Raw genomic sequence first — 17636 nt, 5'->3', positions numbered from 1 at the left:
AACATTTTCCTTGTGAGCCTGCATATGGGGAAAGAATTATAATGTCAGATTAGCAACAAGAAAAGGCAACAAAAGCATAATGATACTGAAACAAAATATTCATTGTTAACCTAAACCAAGATCATGAACACAGTTTCCAGAAACTCTAATGTAAGTACTTCAATTAAAAAACATTACAAATCTAATAGGGCATATGTTCTTTGCATAAGAAAAAGTTGCATTTAAAGATTGGCCAAAGATAACAAAATAACTTACAGAAGACACATATTCATTATAAAAAAAACACTTTGCTAGAAAAGGCCACACTTCCACCTTAACAACATAAGAAATACTCTCTCAAAAAAGAACACAAGCACAACATGATGGTTACACTAATCGGAGTATATCATGATATTATGAATGATTATTGTTTTGTGAGTCAGCTATGAAATTACTAGTGCAACACCCGTCATGCATAAGTAGCCTTAATGAATGGGGGCATATCCAATTTGACAAAGATATGTGAACAAGATGAGAAGTGTCAATTAATTTGAATAAGTAATCATTCACTTATTTTAGTCTAGAATAAATAAAGAGACAACTTTCACAAAAGGAATATAGGACCCTTAGTTTGCTTAATAGTGAAAAGATCCATGCAATCAACACAATGAATATGAAAACCTAATGCATCCAACATGAACATAGAAGAATTATAGACATACTTAAAACTAAGTTGGTAGAGACCAGTTGAGCATGACAACACAATGATTTTGTTTCTAGTGAAGTTGTATTTCTTACAAGAATAACTTGTAATTGATTGAATCAACCTACACAATGAAATATGTAACACACTCTAGAAGGAACCTAATGTTGGCAGCTTTTCCCCATATAAAGAAATAAACTAACGTACAACTTCTTTTCCTTGCTAAGGTTATCCATGCCATAGAAAATTCAACAAAAAATTAGTAAAAAAAACTTAATAAAGGAAAATATATAACATAATAGCAAGAAGATAGTCACACAAAAAAGTGCATACTCCTTCCATACTGGTTGAAGGGCAAATACTTGTACCACTTGGTATAAGTTCTAAAGAGACTTCTCCAAGACATTGTTTACAGTAGTTTCATCTATTTTCTGCTCAACAAATTTTCCATCTTATGAACAATGAAGTATTGAATTAAATGACGAATCAATTGATAGATAAACGTTGTAAGAACAATATCAAACAATAAAAAATGAAAATGAAAATAAGTAAATTATAGATGGATGAGAAGAAAAATAGGACATTGTACTTGTAGTGAGATATACTTATCCAGAATAATGGCACATGCAAAGTTAGATAGGTGAAATTTTGTGGTTATAACTAGGGCTGCAAACGAATCAAGCCGGCTCACGAGCTTTTCGAACCGGCTCGAAAAATATTCGATTCATATTCGAATTTATTGAATTCGAGCCGAACTTGAACATGTTTGAACTTTTTTTCGAACCGAACACAAGCCCAAATTATATTGTTCGAGCCGCTCGCAAGTCTTAATATTTATTAATATAAGTTGAATATATATTAAATAAATAAATTTTAAGTCTTTCGAACCTATTTTTGAGCAATTATTCGAATAGTTCGCAAACATGTTCGAATATTTTGAGCTGAACTCGAACCCAAGCCCTAATTCGAACCGAACTCGAACCAAACATTTTGAATTTTTCGAGCTTCGAATCGAGCTTGATACCTATTTCGAGCTGAATTCGAGCCTTAAATTTTTCTGCATATTCAGCTCGATTCGATTCGTTTACACCCCTATTTATAACAGTACTATGACCCAATAGCTAGACACCACTGGGTACTGGCTACTAGTCATTTTTGCCATTTTCTCTACGCAAACATTTATAAAACCCACAAATCATTCCTTTCCTCTTCTTCGCTAAGAACATATCTACTTGTGGTGAGGAAGGAAATAAGGAAAGGAAGAGTATTGCAAAGATAGTAAGGGCAACCTAGTGCACAAAGCTCCTCCAAATAAGGGGTCCCGAGGAAGTGCCTATTGTATGCAGTCTTACCTTGCTTTGCAAGAGGCTATTTACGAGACTCAAACCCATGACCTCTAGGTCACACGATAGCAACTTCACCATTGCGCCAAGACTCCCCTTCAAGAGTGCTACAAAGATATGGATGAATTTACTCTTGTTTAAGAGGTCAAAGAACTAAAGTAGATCATAATGTCATATTACAATTTTAATTACTTCTTCAAGTTTTTTAGCTTATAATATATAAATATATCCAATGTCAATAGGAATTTCTTATCAAACATTTTCTTCCATCACTAGGGTGGTCTTATGCAAGCTCCAATGTCAAAAGAATAAATAAAAATAACTTCAGATCTTTTGAGAAACAAACCTCCAGCTCCTACCTCCTCAAATTTAAATCTTCGAGGAATAAGTTTCTCCCTATCTTCCTGCAAAGTATTTAGAAAGAAAATTTTAAGCAATGAATACATGTTAGAATTATTAGCACAAATATAAATAATTTTCCCTTATTAAACTTTATTGGAGTCTCTAATGTTAAATAAAGGTTGTGACCGGACAACATCTTGTATAGAACAAAAGGGGTCAAGTTTGAAAGTCCTTGTCGGAACATTTCCTTAGCAAAACAATAATATCAAAAGTAAGCATTGTCTACTTTAAAGTTATCTTACAACTAGGGAGAAAATCACACCATTGATGTCATCTTACTACCAGGTCTACACTCATTGCCAACATTTGATACTAGCTTTCCACTCTTCATGGTAGACTTGGAAGTCAGACCACTAGAGCAATCACTCCTGTAGAATTTGAAAATTCTTAAAGGCAACAAAGTAGGATAGATTTCAAATAATATCAAAAGTAAGCATAGTCTGCTTTAAAGTTATCTTACAACTAGAGAGAAGAGCACACCATTGAAGTCATCTTATAGCTAGGTCTACACTCATTGCCAACATTTGATACTAGCTTTCCATTCTTCTAGTAGACTTAGAAGTAGAATCACCAACACAATCACTCTTGTAGAATCTGAAAATTCTGAAGGCAACAAAGTAGGATAGAAATCAAATAGAGTTGAGGTTGGGTTTTTAAGAGATATGAAGTCTGGAAAAATACCTTCAATCACTCTAGATGCCTTACACTCAAGTACAATTGTCAAAGTAGGTCCCTTCACATCCTTCATACATTTGGTAGTATGCAAAATTAGAAGGAAAAATGTGGTGATATTCCATGTCATCATTGTCATCAAGAAAATTAGAACAAATGTTTTTAAAAAGGTTCACATAATGCCTTGTGTCCATAGACTCTAAGAACTTCAACAATACATGACTCCACACCCTAGCGAACATCAACTGACTTATCCTAAACAAATAAATGTATTTGATAAGTATTTCTATCCAAAGAAAATGCACCTTACTCAGACTTACACACATGGCAATAGCATTTTAGCATATTACCCTGACAGTATACTCAAAAGTATCGGGTCTGATAGTAGTGGTCCACAATAAAACATTCTTGATCACTGGGGCCCGTTGTCAAATTACACTTGATCAGTTAGAATACTAAGTTGTCCTCCTTTTAGCATGCCACTGGGCAAAGTATCCCATGGGAAAAGTTAGTTCATTACATTAGATTGATGCAAGAGAAGTTCTCAATAATTTAAAATGCACATTCAATCACAAGAAACTTGTGTCAAGTGAAAGATCACTTAAATTTAAAAGAATTTGTGAACGAGTCGTGACAATCCATTTGTCTAGTGGCAGCATTTCATACCTAGAAATGGGAAAAGATTGTACAACATTTAGAATGGCAAGTAAGAATCACACCAAACCAAATCTATGGCTAATTTGCAGCTCCAAATCAACAATTTTATCCACTCATTTCTATAAGGAACAGTTTGCTGCCTATAGAACATGGCATGTAACTCGGGCACTCAACACTACCCAATCAGAAACAACACAAACTCCTTCCTAATCCTATTTCCCAATCTCCAAGCTGTGTTGCTAAATAAGGCTCATCAAAATGTTATTTCCTTGTATATATTATACACTGCAATTGCTTTCTCATGGGTAATAAATAGCATTTACTCTTAAAACTTAATTTGATAAGAATAATTGGGTAACAAAATTGCTTTCCTACATGTTTCAAGAGATTTTTGTCAACCCTAATCATGTACGTTACTTGAATAGAAATCTGATCTGAAAGAAAATATTATCTATACATCAATCAAATAAATCTATACCTGAAAAATTATAGATTAACAAGCCATCATCAAAACACAGGAAAAAGGAACTTTGAGCAGCACTAATTTTGATATAAAAAGTAGCCATAGTTACCTAACATCTTTGAAACTAATTTACCAGTTATTCTCATCATAAGCATGAAGAAAAGAATCCTTACTAGGAAAGAAGCTCACAATCAACCATATTATCTGGATAGGACGATGTGCCTTTCCATTTGAATGGAACTACTGAAATGATTTTGGATTCAGGCCACATGTATGGGGAACATCTACTAGTTTTTTTTTTGCAGGGTTTGAAGTCTGCAGAATGGTTCATCCAATGGTGCAATACAACCAATGCTCACATCTAGTGTACTGAATAGAAGGGTGAACCAGTTGGTCTTGTCATAACCAGGAGTTATATTGGTTTGATCAGAAGAGATGGAGAGCATCTACAGCTTCAAGAATTTTGTCACATGGGCCCCAGCATGAAATTCAACTCTAGACAAAAGCTTCTGCCCTTTCCAACCCTAATGTTATTGGAGCATTATAGAATATCTGCAACAGAATATTAAAGCATTGAACAAGCTCAGGTGCTTGACTACAAGTTCTGTGAAAAATATACAACAAACACATGCATCATAGATGTCTTTGATAGGAGTCATATACCAGTGAACACGCTCGTAAGTATGTCTGACTAGCAGAATAGTAAAAAATTTAATTAGGAAATTATCATATACATGTTCAAATTGCACTTATGTTGCATTACAAACAAAAAAGCTATGGAAAAAGGGAAGTACCTAGTTAGTTAACAATGTTAATCAAATATCCAACATACTACTAGCACTAGTTGAGCGAGCACCTTACCTGAATATTTTTTTTATCATCTGAAACTACAAGGCTCAATGTACTTCCATCTATCATAAACTTAGTTGCATAACAATCAAGAGAAGCAAATCCTTGGCTAATAAGCTCAACTGAGCACCCTGCTCTTTCCAATTTAAAAATAGATGCTTTTTGTGAATATCTCCCACTAGATAAAATTTTTGACCTGCAAAATTCATATTTTTCATGAATCACAATGATCACATTTCTATAGCCCATGCAATAAAAATTAAAAGGGAGATGAATCCTGCGAGTTTTAATCAGTTCTTCAAAAATGGGTCATAATTCGAGGAATAATGATAGCAGATAGACATTGTAATAATCAGAAATAACAATAACCCAACTTAAATGAAGACAGAATACTAAATATCAAGTTTATATGACTCAAGCAATTTTGTACCAAAATTTTGGAACAGAAACAAATGCCTACGAGCTTTCTGATATAGTTAGGTTCAAGTCTTAAAAGAAAGCATACTTACAATGTTTTCTATTCCATTACATAAAGAGGAGCATCATAGGAATCGATAACATTCAACTCAGTACCAGTCCATTTGTGCATGGAGATCTTAGGGCTAGATGAAACCAACAAATGACCTTGGAGAGAAGCTATGGCAGACACAACACCCTTTAACTCTTTCAAGTAAACCTCGAAAATCTGTCAGACAAAAAAATAGTAAAACTAAAAAAAAATTACACCAAGTTCAGAAAGTAAAGTTTTATTTTGTTAATGAAAATTGACTTTCTATTTTACTTAATAATTCCACATTCTGAAAACTGTCAACATTGTTAACAAAAGTGTATAGTAACATTCTTCCTCTAGTGGCTGCATCCTCGCCCTGTACATAAGCTGTTAATGGCTAAAAGGGTTTCATTTTCCTTTGTCGTTGTGTTCTGCAGAGATAATACCAAAATTGTTAACAAGAAATTTACTTTAATAAAAAGAAACCAGACTAAAAATCTTAGGATGAATGATGTTAGGACAAAACTTATTCTAGAACATGTCTAGTTAAATAAACTGCCAAAAATTCTCTGATTTCTTATTCAACTTGCAAATAATGTGACCACTCTAACAGTAAGAGCATTTTTAGAGGTTTGCATCAGAATTGTAGCCCTAGTTTCCCATTGTCCTCTAGATTTCCTAGGTTCTAAAACTCAAACTCATCAATAGTATAGTGTTTTTAAAATCGTCGGAGTTAACATTATCATTGTCATTCATGTGAACAATATCTTGACCAGCAATAGAACAAAGGACTTGATTAAGAGGTCAAACAACCTGCATAACAAGAGTTGATGCTAAAACCATCAAAGCTAATTATGTGAACCAAAATAAATGCTTGCCAAAGAGTACCAAAATTATATGAGAATTGCAAGATGATATAAACAACATAATGGTGTCAAAGCACAAAACTAGTGAACAAAGAATAGAAATATTCAAACTATTGTAAACTTTCCCGATTAGCATCTTTTGTTATCTAAATCTAACATAGTATTTAAAGCAATGAGCATACAAGCTTTCATGAAAATGACGGGGTTTTTTCACTATAAATTTCATGACACATTTCTTCCAAATTCCAAAGTCTGAACCATTAAACTAACTGTCTGATTATACTTGGAAGAGAAGGCATTTGACAAGTAGGTTGTGAAATACTTCGCATAGTTGCATCAATAAGGAAATTGAAATAAAAAGAAATGTAGTAACTAAACACTAGAATATTGCTATACGAGGAACTATGATATACTTTAACGAAAATTAAAAAAATTTAAATCCAATACAAAGGATAGCTTACTTGGAAAGATAATATCAGTGGATATAGGTTTCTCTCAGCTTAATAGGTGACTTGATGAGGGGTACCCCTCAAAGGAATCTGATAAAATAGCTTACAGATATGGTCAATTCTTTGAATGAAACACTTATCAAATCAATGTTGACTTAAAATGATCATATGGGCTAAACTAGGCAACTACAATCAGATGGAGATTTGATAAGTGCACTTGGGAAGTTGGTGAAAATGCTTCATATCTTCATTGTATAGCTCATAGTAATAATATTAAACCCTCTATTACCTAATTACAAATTGAAGATCTAATGGAAACTGATCAAAGGTATATACTTGATGGTTCTACAAATCATTTTAAAAGAATTATATAAAGACAATTTAATCCCTTAGTTGTTTTACATACAGGAGATTGAAATATCATAAACATGTTTCTTTTTTTTCATTGGTTGAGTCGTTCACTCATGCTGAGACTAAAGCTACTATTCATGGACTTACTAAACTTACAGAAAATGTGGAGTGAAATCATATCCAATTGTAGTAGAAAATGTATTATTAAAGTCATCTCTAAAGTGTTGGCACTTAGACTTCAACAATTAATTAGTGATATAGTGCCTCCTAATTCCTAATTGCTTTGCTTTCCTTAAGGTGCAAAAGCATAGCTTTATGACTATAATTGAAATAATAAATTAGTGTCAAAAGAATAATAAAGAAGTTGTATTGAAGATAGATTTTTTTTAAAAAAAAACCTTTATAATTGTTTTTTGGCACATTATGCACACAAACTCTTTCCTCTTCATTTATTCACATTGCCCACAATGAGTTTACAAAGATCCTTAAACATGGTAAACATAAGGAGCATCATTTAATTTTTATTTTATTTTATTTTATTTTATTTTTTGCTAGTTAGTAGCAACCTCCTTTGGTAATTCAACTGGTTGACGATACATTGTTTCTTGTCAAGGATAATACAACAACAACAATCAACTGTTATCCCACTAAGTGAGGTTGGTTATATGGATCCTTCTATGTCATTGGACTCTATCCGCTCCTACTATATCATCATCTATATTTAAATAAATTTTATCTTATTTTATTATTGTTAACAAAGTTTTTTTTTTTATCTTCCTCGTTTGTCAAGGCTGATCCAAAAGAAATATTGTCCTAGTTGCATTCTCTTGTTTTAGTGGGCTAATGGATAAACTATGGAAAACCCACACTTGCCTACTTGGATAAAGGGACAAGTCATTAAGCACTTGTTTTAGATGTGTATACAACTCGAGTTCAAGAATTTCCTATAAAATATTTGTGCTTTTAGTAGAGAATACAAGCAATCACGTATTTAAAGACTAGCAACAACATTACATCACTATCAAGGGAAGCAACTATCAACAAGAAATAGAAGTATATTAACAATTATTAAAAGTGTCTTCAGCAGTTTAATTTTACATCAATCTAGCATATATTTTTTACCTACTTAGGTGATGCATAAAGTTGATAGATGAGAAAAAGATTCTTATGGACACACAAACTCATGTTCATATTTCCAGAATTGGTTGTCTTAAGATGGAACTTGGTGACTCAACTAAAAATCTTGGAAGTTTAAGAGTTCTTTATATTGAGTTACACATGTAACCAATCTTAGTCACTGGCGGTGAAGATTGGTTGATCCAAACGATTTAAAGAGTTTGATATTTAGAACTTAATTCCAATTAAGGTTCAAAATCTTGAGTCGTGTTGAAGTTTTGATTTTTCACTAAAATAATATTGTTTTAGTATTGTGTCGATATTTTGATGCATTATGACGATAATGGATTAGAATTGAAGAAGGAAGAAGATGAAGCATAGGAAGGAGACATTATCTATGCAGAGCATGATTTAAAAAATTATATCATGTTGGGTGAAATTCTCAAATCATATCATTCTATTAAATCATTGAAACTCAATATTGGAGCATTAGAGTATCGACTTGAGATTTTAAACCATGATGCTAAGTTGTATCGAGTTTCGGCGATTTTATCGGAATCATACATTTCAATCATTCACCCCAACATGGTATAAAATTTCAAACCATGTTTAGTCTTGCAAAACATATTAGAATGATTCTTGCCCAAACTAAAAAAGGTGCTATATCTAGAAGAGTTTACACAAAGTGAAATAATAGTTTTATTTCTTTCAGCAAAATATAAGTCAATAATCTGACAAATATCAGGCTTAGGAGGATACATGACATAAGAATCTACTACTAAAGTGTAAATCAAATACTTCTATTACAAATGCAATACTAAGAATAAAATTATAAAAAATTAAAATATGGAGGTTGAGCTACATGGACAATTCTCTAGAAAAGAACTTGATTTTTTTGTTGATCTAGAAATAGTTCAATCCAAATGATTCTTAACAAGGAAGATTCTATTACTTGGTGTTGGTCTTTAATGGGAACATTTATAATTCAATTATTATATAATTTTAACAAGCAGTGGAACTACTCAAGCCCTTCACTCTTTTTTGATATTCATTTTGTGAAAACATGTAAGGTCTCACGAGTCAGATGGAAATAAAATAATGGATGTTAATTAAAAGAAAATAACTTATAAAATTTTTTAGGAATTTATAGAATATTTTTTGGATTTTAAAAGAACTCGTATGACATGTTTTAGGGGGACATATCTAGTTTGAACACCCAATCAAGTTGGGAGTTGATTGAGTATATAATTCTAAGGATTATATTAAACCCTAGGTCTTATTCGTCTAACCCTTCCGCCGCTCACCTTCTACCAATTCCCCGTTACCACTCTCCATTGACGTGGCGCCACCCATCGCCATCGATCCGATGCCGCCACTTTGTCGGAGTAGTTCGGAGCCAGCGACGAACTTTAGCACTGCCAGTTGGTCAACGACACCAAAAAGGGAAGGCAAGTAGCTTTCCCCTTTGTAGGTATGGGATAGGGTTTTCTTTAGGTAGGCAAGAATAAGGGTTTGGATGTTCTCCTATTCCGCGCTAGGGATTTTTGCTCGATTTTCTGTGTTTTGCTCCAGATTCCTTTTGCTTCAATATATGCGATTGAAATGAGAATTTGTTTTTCTTGTCTTGATGAGTTTTAGTAAGGGGTGTAGAAGGTGATTTGCGATTTGTTGTGTTCTTGTTTTTTGTTATAACTCTGGATTTCCTCGGGATAGATTAAGTAGGTTGCGAACCATCTTGTATCTATCTTGTTTCTTCAAGACAGGTCAGTTTTGTGTTCTTGGGTAGATCTAAAAGTGGGGGTTTGATTTGGGAGATTGTGATTCGAATCGGAGATCTTGTTCGTTACTTCATGATAGATGAAAATGTGGAACAAAGAGGGTGGGATTGCAATTCAATTTTAGTTAACTTTCATAACAGAAAACTTACTATACCTCTATTCAGATTTCATTAGTGGTAGTTTCTCCTTGCTATCTCGAAATGCCGAAGCTGTTCATGAAATGTTTGGTGTTTTAAATAGCTCTTCTTATGAAAATAGGCTTAATTACTATGCATGTAAATTGTGGGATTTGCAATTCGGTTTTAGTTTTCTTTCCTATCAGAATTCTTGCTATACCACTGCTCATATTTCATTAGTGGTTGTTTCTCCTTGCTACCTCAAAATGCCGAAGCTTTTCATGAGGTGTTTGGAGTTTAAGTAGCTCTTCTTATGAAAATAGGCTTAATTACTATGCATGTAACTTGTGAAACCTGGTATGATAGAACTATGACCACATGTAGAGATATCATGTTTATGCCATAAGGTTCGACTAAGTAATATGCATATATGCTTGCATGGTGTGAAAGAAGTACGTTATGTCCAATGTACTAGGGTTTAGGTGCATGTATGGTGATAGTACGAGATAGGTCCCCTCGGATGAGCTCCGGGGAGGGCCTTCCAAATAAAAAAAAAGAAAAAGAAATTGATTCAAGGGATATTGGCTTTAGGTATGCGAATATATAATATCCTAGACTGTTCCTTTAAAAGTTCATGATCATGGACCGAATGAATGTGCTCTAATAAGGGTTGCCACAAATGCACCATGTATACTCTTAGTTGGTTATGTTGGAGTTTCCTTACCGTGTATGCTATACCATGTTTGATATTTTCCTTTGAATTTAAATCTTAGTAAGAAATGCTTGAGTTGGTTTTATAGCTGAAGCAAGTTGAAGTCCTATATTTTCTAGTTTTAAAATTCTTGCTTTTTATGCCTATCACATACCTACTTGTGGAAGATATACTTGCGGGGTCTGTGGACTCACATTGTAAATGATGCAGGTGGAGAAAATGGCACCATAGATGTGATAGGGGATGTGGAGGTGGAGTAGCCAAGAAGATGAGATGGAATACAAAGCACACTATCCGAGGGTCCCTAGGAGCATGTTAATAAATTTTGTTTCCTGATTTGTTATGTTGATATGAGTTGGAGACTTTGTGCATGTTGTTAGAGTCTTATGAATTTCCATTTGAAAAGTATATGTTAAATTGTATGGTTCATATGTGATGCATGTTGACAATAATGAATGAGGTATTTTAGTTTTGGAGGTCTTGAGTAAGGAGTAAGGGTTGTTTCAAAACAAGGTCAAATGTTCTTGTCTAATTATGCTTGATATGGTGAACAACTACATCTTCAAGCCATCTTCTTAAGCTTAGCCATAAGGTCCAAAATGATTGGAGGCGGAGAAATTTAATAAGAAGGAAATTTAATATTAAACGCGGTTAGTCAAAATTGACTATGGTTGGCTCATAAAGGAACATATTCAAAAACAAAGATAGTAGGATCAAGATGCTCAAGAGATGAAGGAATTTTTTTCATGGGATAGATTGGCCAAGCTAAAAAAACATTCACATGCATATTTGAGAAATGCTAATGAGTCACATTTTGGGTTAGTGATGACCGTTATGTAGGAAGTTATGACACTAGTTGATGATGATGATGTGAACTTCGGTTTATCATTCTTCAATCATAAACACACTTTGTTGTAAAGTATTACATTCTTCTATATGCAACCCTTATCATTACTAGACATATAGTCTAGCTTTTGTACATCTCCATCACTATTACAAAAAGGTATGGTTTTTAATCTATGATGGGTAAACATTCTTTAAATTCGCCGAACTACTTTCTTCGCAAAGAAAAAAAATATTAGAATTAGGTATAAATGGATAAGCTCTAAAACATTCAAAAGATGTTATCTTGTTATTAACTAGAAAATTTTAGCGAAACAACCAAAAATAAGCAGAACTACATAAATGGTAGTAAGAGTTTTGATTCACTTAGAGGACCCTAACATTTTGGGCAATTTCTTGATTCGTTCTAGAAATAAAATCTACCTCTTGCTATTGTAAATAAATAGGCATGCCAAGTTCTTTACCTAATTTTTTGCATAACTTGGTCGGATGAGATTTCAAGAAATATATACAAGACTAAATGATAAGACACAAAACCAACACCTCCTACGACAACCTAATTGGGGAAATAGCATCACAATGGAAGGGAAAATAATTTCAATCCCTTCGATGAATAGCAATGGATCCAAAAAAAAAAAAAAAAATCAAATTCATGGCAGATTTATAAGGGGGATTACATTACCTATATTATGTCTCCGACGAAAGATCACATCCCCAAAAAAATCTAGGACCCCTGATCAAGAAGAAATAAGCTACATATCAACTGTCCAATTCCCCAATCAAATGAAAATATAAAAACTTACATTCAAATCTCAAAGGAAAATAAATAGCCAATGCCAAAACAAACCTAGAATAACTCTAATCGGATATAGAAAAAACTACCAAGATTAAGACAACAAAAAGTATAACTAGAATCACAATAAAAAAAATGCAATGGAAGATTTACCTCAAATAAATAAAGGTACCAATCTCTCAATAGGGCTGAAGAATGAGTCACTCGAGACTGAGGATGAAGAACTTGAGAAGATGACCCTTGGTGGGGAATCACAAGATTGTCTTGAATCTTGAGAATGGTCATTCGATTTTGTTGAAGAACATAGGGCAGAAGAAGATTGACATCTTGGTTAAGAAAGAGAATAAGGATATTTGTCCTGCATTACCAAATATAACAGAGTTAGCAATAACATACACTAGTAAAATATAGTAACCATGATAGAGATTACAGTATGCCTCCCTAATTAACTAACAAAAGAAAAAAAGTTCAAGGATACTATGGTCTTGTTGGAAAAACATGATATGGATGTCATGCCCCGGGGGAGTCCCTACCAGAGGAAATTTCGATAGCATCTCCCCTGTACGGGTGACAATCTGGAACTGGCTACAAAGCCCTCAGGGCTCATAAACCTCGGCCAACACGGCCGGAACATATATAATGAAATAAGATAAGCATTCCACGTAGTTTATATAATTCAGCCTCCGGCTGACACAACCACGCAGTTATAATGGTAAAAACCTACTCTACAACGAGGAAAACACAACACAACGGAAAACCTTCACAACGGAAGCATGGGCATCATACCCGAGCACGATATAAAATCCAAAGTGCAAAACACATACATCACAAGTATGTAGTTCACTAACAAGGAAACACAAGTCCGATAATATAAAACCACCTCGACACCTAGTGGGAACTAGCGACTGGAACCTCATCACAGCTGCAACCTGAAATAGAAAATATATCAACGAGGTGAGTCCAATACTCAGCAGATACCAAGCTGACATGCATAGTTGGAAATAACTAATAGTAACAATTATGCCTACAGTTTCCTGGAATAATAATGAAAAATGCAAAACGGAAGGAAATGGGAGAAGCTGTACTCACCAGGACCTCCTATTAGAATAATAAGGTCGTCAGACCGAAAATGTCATATCTCCTGTATGCATGTCAATCATATGCATCCACCAAATATGCAGCAAACAAAGTGCAGCAGACACAAGCAATAAATGCAATCATGCATATGATGCAAATGACATGTCATGGTCACCCCTGACGCTAGTCAGCCATCTCACACACGATGGTGAGACCGAGTGGGTAGGGCGACAACTGTGCACTCTACCATCACTGATCCTCTGTGACCGAATGGCTAGGATGCTGTCGGAGTACACCTATCCTTCTACTCCAAATCATAAGTGGAGGAGCTCAATGCTCTCATCTCCCTGAGACAGTCCAGAGGAGGGATCCTTGTTCTGCTACCACGCTGCGTTACGCTACCCATGAGTGAATCAGCGGAGCACTGACAAAGCAACCTGCTGCAACCCACCCTGCCAGAATAAAAACCACTAACCAATGAGTGGTTGTGTGTGCAGATCCATGTAACTGGCGATGTGCTCAACAATAATGGAGTTGACAGTCGCTCAGCATGCAATCATGCGAGATGGTGCGTGACACTAAGCATGAAAATCCTAACCATATCTACCTCCATAAAACATGTACCCAAAAAAAATGGCTCAAACAAGAAGATCTAGGTACACGTATCAAATATGGTAAATGTCTAGTCCGGTATATCATAAGGCATGGTATGCCACTACCTCTATGAGCATAAATAATCAAGAGGGTAATGGATGCAAAACAGATAATAAATAAGCATGCTGAAGGAATCAAGCAATGACATACCGATGCAGATATAACATAATTATTACTACTCATTAAAATCCACTATGCATATCAAATGACAATATCTAAAAGATAAGTCAAGGTACCCGCCTAAAAAATGGAGATCGTATCCGAAAGATCCCACGTCGAGACACTGGTCTCGAATCAAAGTCCTATAATACATGATATACAGATTTAGCTAATTACTTATAAATTAATTAATTAGACCAAATCTCCAACTAAATCTAATCCATCAATCAACTAGGGTTATCTCCATTAACTCTAGTCGTGCCATCATTCGGACTAAACCCAATCCTTTAATAAATTTGTATCGTTAAGACAAAATAAGGGATTTACCTCCAACAATTCATATCAAGCTAAATTTAAATCAATTCTAGTAACTCATTCAAATCTAGAAATACCTCTGTTGACTCTCGATTAGAGAAGTCAGAAGTTACAGTAAGAATTAGGCAAAACTACTGCCCACTGTCAAGTACTCCAACTCAGCACTTGCCAGCCTAAATTCAGCAGAGTAGTAAAGCTAAACCTGCAACCCTCCCTGCCTCCTTCTCCTTCTCCAATGGCTATTCGCTACTCCAACAGCGACTCTCACTCAACAGGTGGCTGCAACATCACCAACTCGACCTCGCGTAAAGGAAAGGCAGTAATGAACCAAGGTGATCAGGAGGTGACTCTCCGAGGACTCCTGATCGGAGTAGCACAAGAAGGGGCCGGCTGGGAACAACTCCCTGCTCGTGGACAAAGATCAAATTTAGGGCTCGGGGTAGCAACAAAGATGTGACCATAGTGAGGGAGACGGGAGAAGAAAAAGATGGGACCTCGACGTCGGCTGCTCGGGTGGATGAACGGCGACGCCGGCTGTCAGCACACAGTGGCGACGACGCGAGTCGGACAGATCTAGGGCTCGGCTGGTGACGACGCGGGACGAACGGATCTAGGGCTCGGCTGGCGAAGGATTGCACAACGTCGGTGCAATTTGGCAGTTCGCGGTGAAGACGCTTAGGGCAGAGGTAGTGCGTTGGGAAGGAGAGGAGAGGAGAAGAGAAGGAAATCGAGAAGGAGATGTGCCCGGTTTCCCTTTGGCCAATGCTTTAATCACGAGAAAGAAGAGGAAGCGACGTGATGCGGCGCCATCGGTTTGGGGGAGATGAGGAGGCTCGGGAAGAAGAAACCGTGGAGGAGGAGGAAAAAAGGGGTTGGCGTCGGGGTTAGGGCACGGTAAGAAACAAAGGAAAAGAGAGAAAAAGAAAAGAAAAAGAAAAGAAATTAAAAAAAAATCAAACATTTCCTCGTTCAAATAGGATAGCTTAAAAAAGCTTTCCCTTAGCCTAATAATTTATCCCCTTAACATATGTCATACAAGCTCCGATTAAATCTCAGAAAAATTTCTAAAAATTTCGTTAAGATTATTCCTCAAATAATCTTATTATTTTATTATTATTTGGATGCCGTATTTTACAATGGATCACTAAAAATAAGGAATAAAAGTCATAATCCTTCAAAATTAGTTATAAAAAAGTCAAAATCCCATGAAACATCAAAAGCTCGAATCAAAAATAATATCTACGTGTACGCAAGATAGCAAAAGTATCTAGATAACTTTGCATTACCAAGTTCCTTTTCGATTCAATGGATGTCGACATAGACTTCATCCTTGCAAATAGTGATATTGTTGCACAAAATTTTCTATGGGAATGCAGGATGTTGATACAGATATTAGTGATTTGTTGCCTTACTTGAGAAAGAGGGCTCACAGGGATGCTGCATGCAGCTGCAAGCATAGTAGACTTGCACTTTCAGTATATATATTTACAAATGCAAAATATTTAGCAAAATCTGAATTAAATATTATATATTTTATACAGTAGACTTGCAGTTTCAAAACTAAACAAGCAAAAACATACACTTATAAACTTCAGAATTAACAAAATTATAGCATGTTTTATTGCATAATTCCAGTAAGCAAGAGGCACTAGTGAAGATTATTGATAGTAGAACTTTACCTTGCTTGAGCAAACAAGTAAACTGAGCATCCAAATTAGTGGATTGGCACAAACTGCTGCAAACTGCTGATATTATCAGTGCAAGTAAGGGAGAGATTAATAACGCAAATCCTTCGTTGCCCATACACAGTGGTATAAAGAAGTGCACACTGCAGAAATAACATGACCGAGTGATACTATAAGTATTAGAAGTTATCATGTCTTTAGTAGCAAGACAACATTAACAAAAGTAGGTCAGGACTTGGGAGATACACCAATTAATCCTAGTATTCATGTAGGTTCTACCACAAACCTGAAATGTACATTCTGAATTCACCTAGAGCTTGCCCTCATGTTTAAATGTGACCGTTATGGTTTTGTTCGGATAAGAAAGGCTTGAATAGAGCAATGATAAATAACACAGAAATAAAATAATCAATGCCTTGAAGATAGTCAGTATAAGATACTCCAATTCTAGATACAATGATCCACACACCTATTTGACACTTGTACCCAAATTTGGCTATCAAACATATAGCTTCTCAATTCTTGGATTGCAATGTGACACAAATATGGAAGGATTCCTCACTATCAATTTGGCATAGGTCTATTATAACTTAATGCTTTAAAAATGCATGCTTAACATGCACGAATTGTGGTGGTAACTTAGTTGGGCACACATCTGATGCAGTTAGTTGATATGGGCTTAAAAAATTTATAACATTATAGTTTTTTTCAATGTTTTGGGAAATCTGGTTTAACTATTATAGATATAGCTTCTTCTGTTTTGTTAATACCGATGAAAAACAAGAACAGAACAGACAAATGTCCAACAGACTATTGCAATATGGTTCAGAGCTTTATACATGTATGCTTCATCAGAAATAGTAGTTATTATTCCATGTGCCATATTGTTTCTAGAAACAAATCTAGTACTTTTATCATCATGCTCAAAAGCAGAATTTAGCTTGATGTTGTTGTAGCTTTAGGAGAATCATTAACGTAATAAAAAATAGAAATTAGCTAACATAAGTTAGAAAGATAATATTCACCAGGAAGATCAATATCACTAGGAACACTTTTGCAAAATTTTCCAGAGTATTCTTGAACTTCAAGACCCTATTAAAATAAAACATTTAGGCAATAGTTGTAGTTATGGAAAATTTCTAGCAAACATGGTAGAGGTTGTAA

At 34.9% G+C, this 17636-nt stretch overlaps 1 long non-coding RNA gene across 6 annotated transcripts in view; it reads right to left on the bottom strand.

The window, feature by feature from the left end:
• Nucleotides 1-1571: 1571 nt before the first annotated feature.
• The window catches only part of LOC122052116, a 29860-nt gene continuing 13795 nt past the window's right edge, over nt 1572-17636 (bottom strand). For 2 of the 6 annotated variants that reach the window (XR_006131877.1, XR_006131878.1), the window contains exons 7-19: nt 17498-17564; nt 16467-16615; nt 16074-16234; nt 13463-13511; nt 12736-12940; nt 12472-12522; nt 5850-5989; nt 5578-5753; nt 5081-5264; nt 3109-4771; nt 2888-3030; nt 2690-2795; nt 1572-2429 (exon numbers count right to left, since the gene is read on the bottom strand). This is a non-coding gene — a long non-coding RNA (uncharacterized LOC122052116). The remainder of the gene's footprint in view (nt 2430-2689; nt 2796-2887; nt 3031-3108; nt 4772-5080; nt 5265-5577; nt 5754-5849; nt 5990-12471; nt 12523-12735; nt 12941-13462; nt 13512-16073; nt 16235-16466; nt 16616-17497; nt 17565-17636) is intronic. The other 4 variants (XR_006131879.1, XR_006131880.1, XR_006131876.1 and 1 more) reach the window with 2 other exon arrangements.

Source organism: Zingiber officinale, chromosome 3A (genome assembly GCF_018446385.1).
Source record: "Zingiber officinale cultivar Zhangliang chromosome 3A, Zo_v1.1, whole genome shotgun sequence".
Classification (NCBI taxonomy): domain Eukaryota; kingdom Viridiplantae; phylum Streptophyta; class Magnoliopsida; order Zingiberales; family Zingiberaceae; genus Zingiber; species Zingiber officinale.
This window is presented reverse-complemented; position numbering and strand designations above follow the sequence as displayed.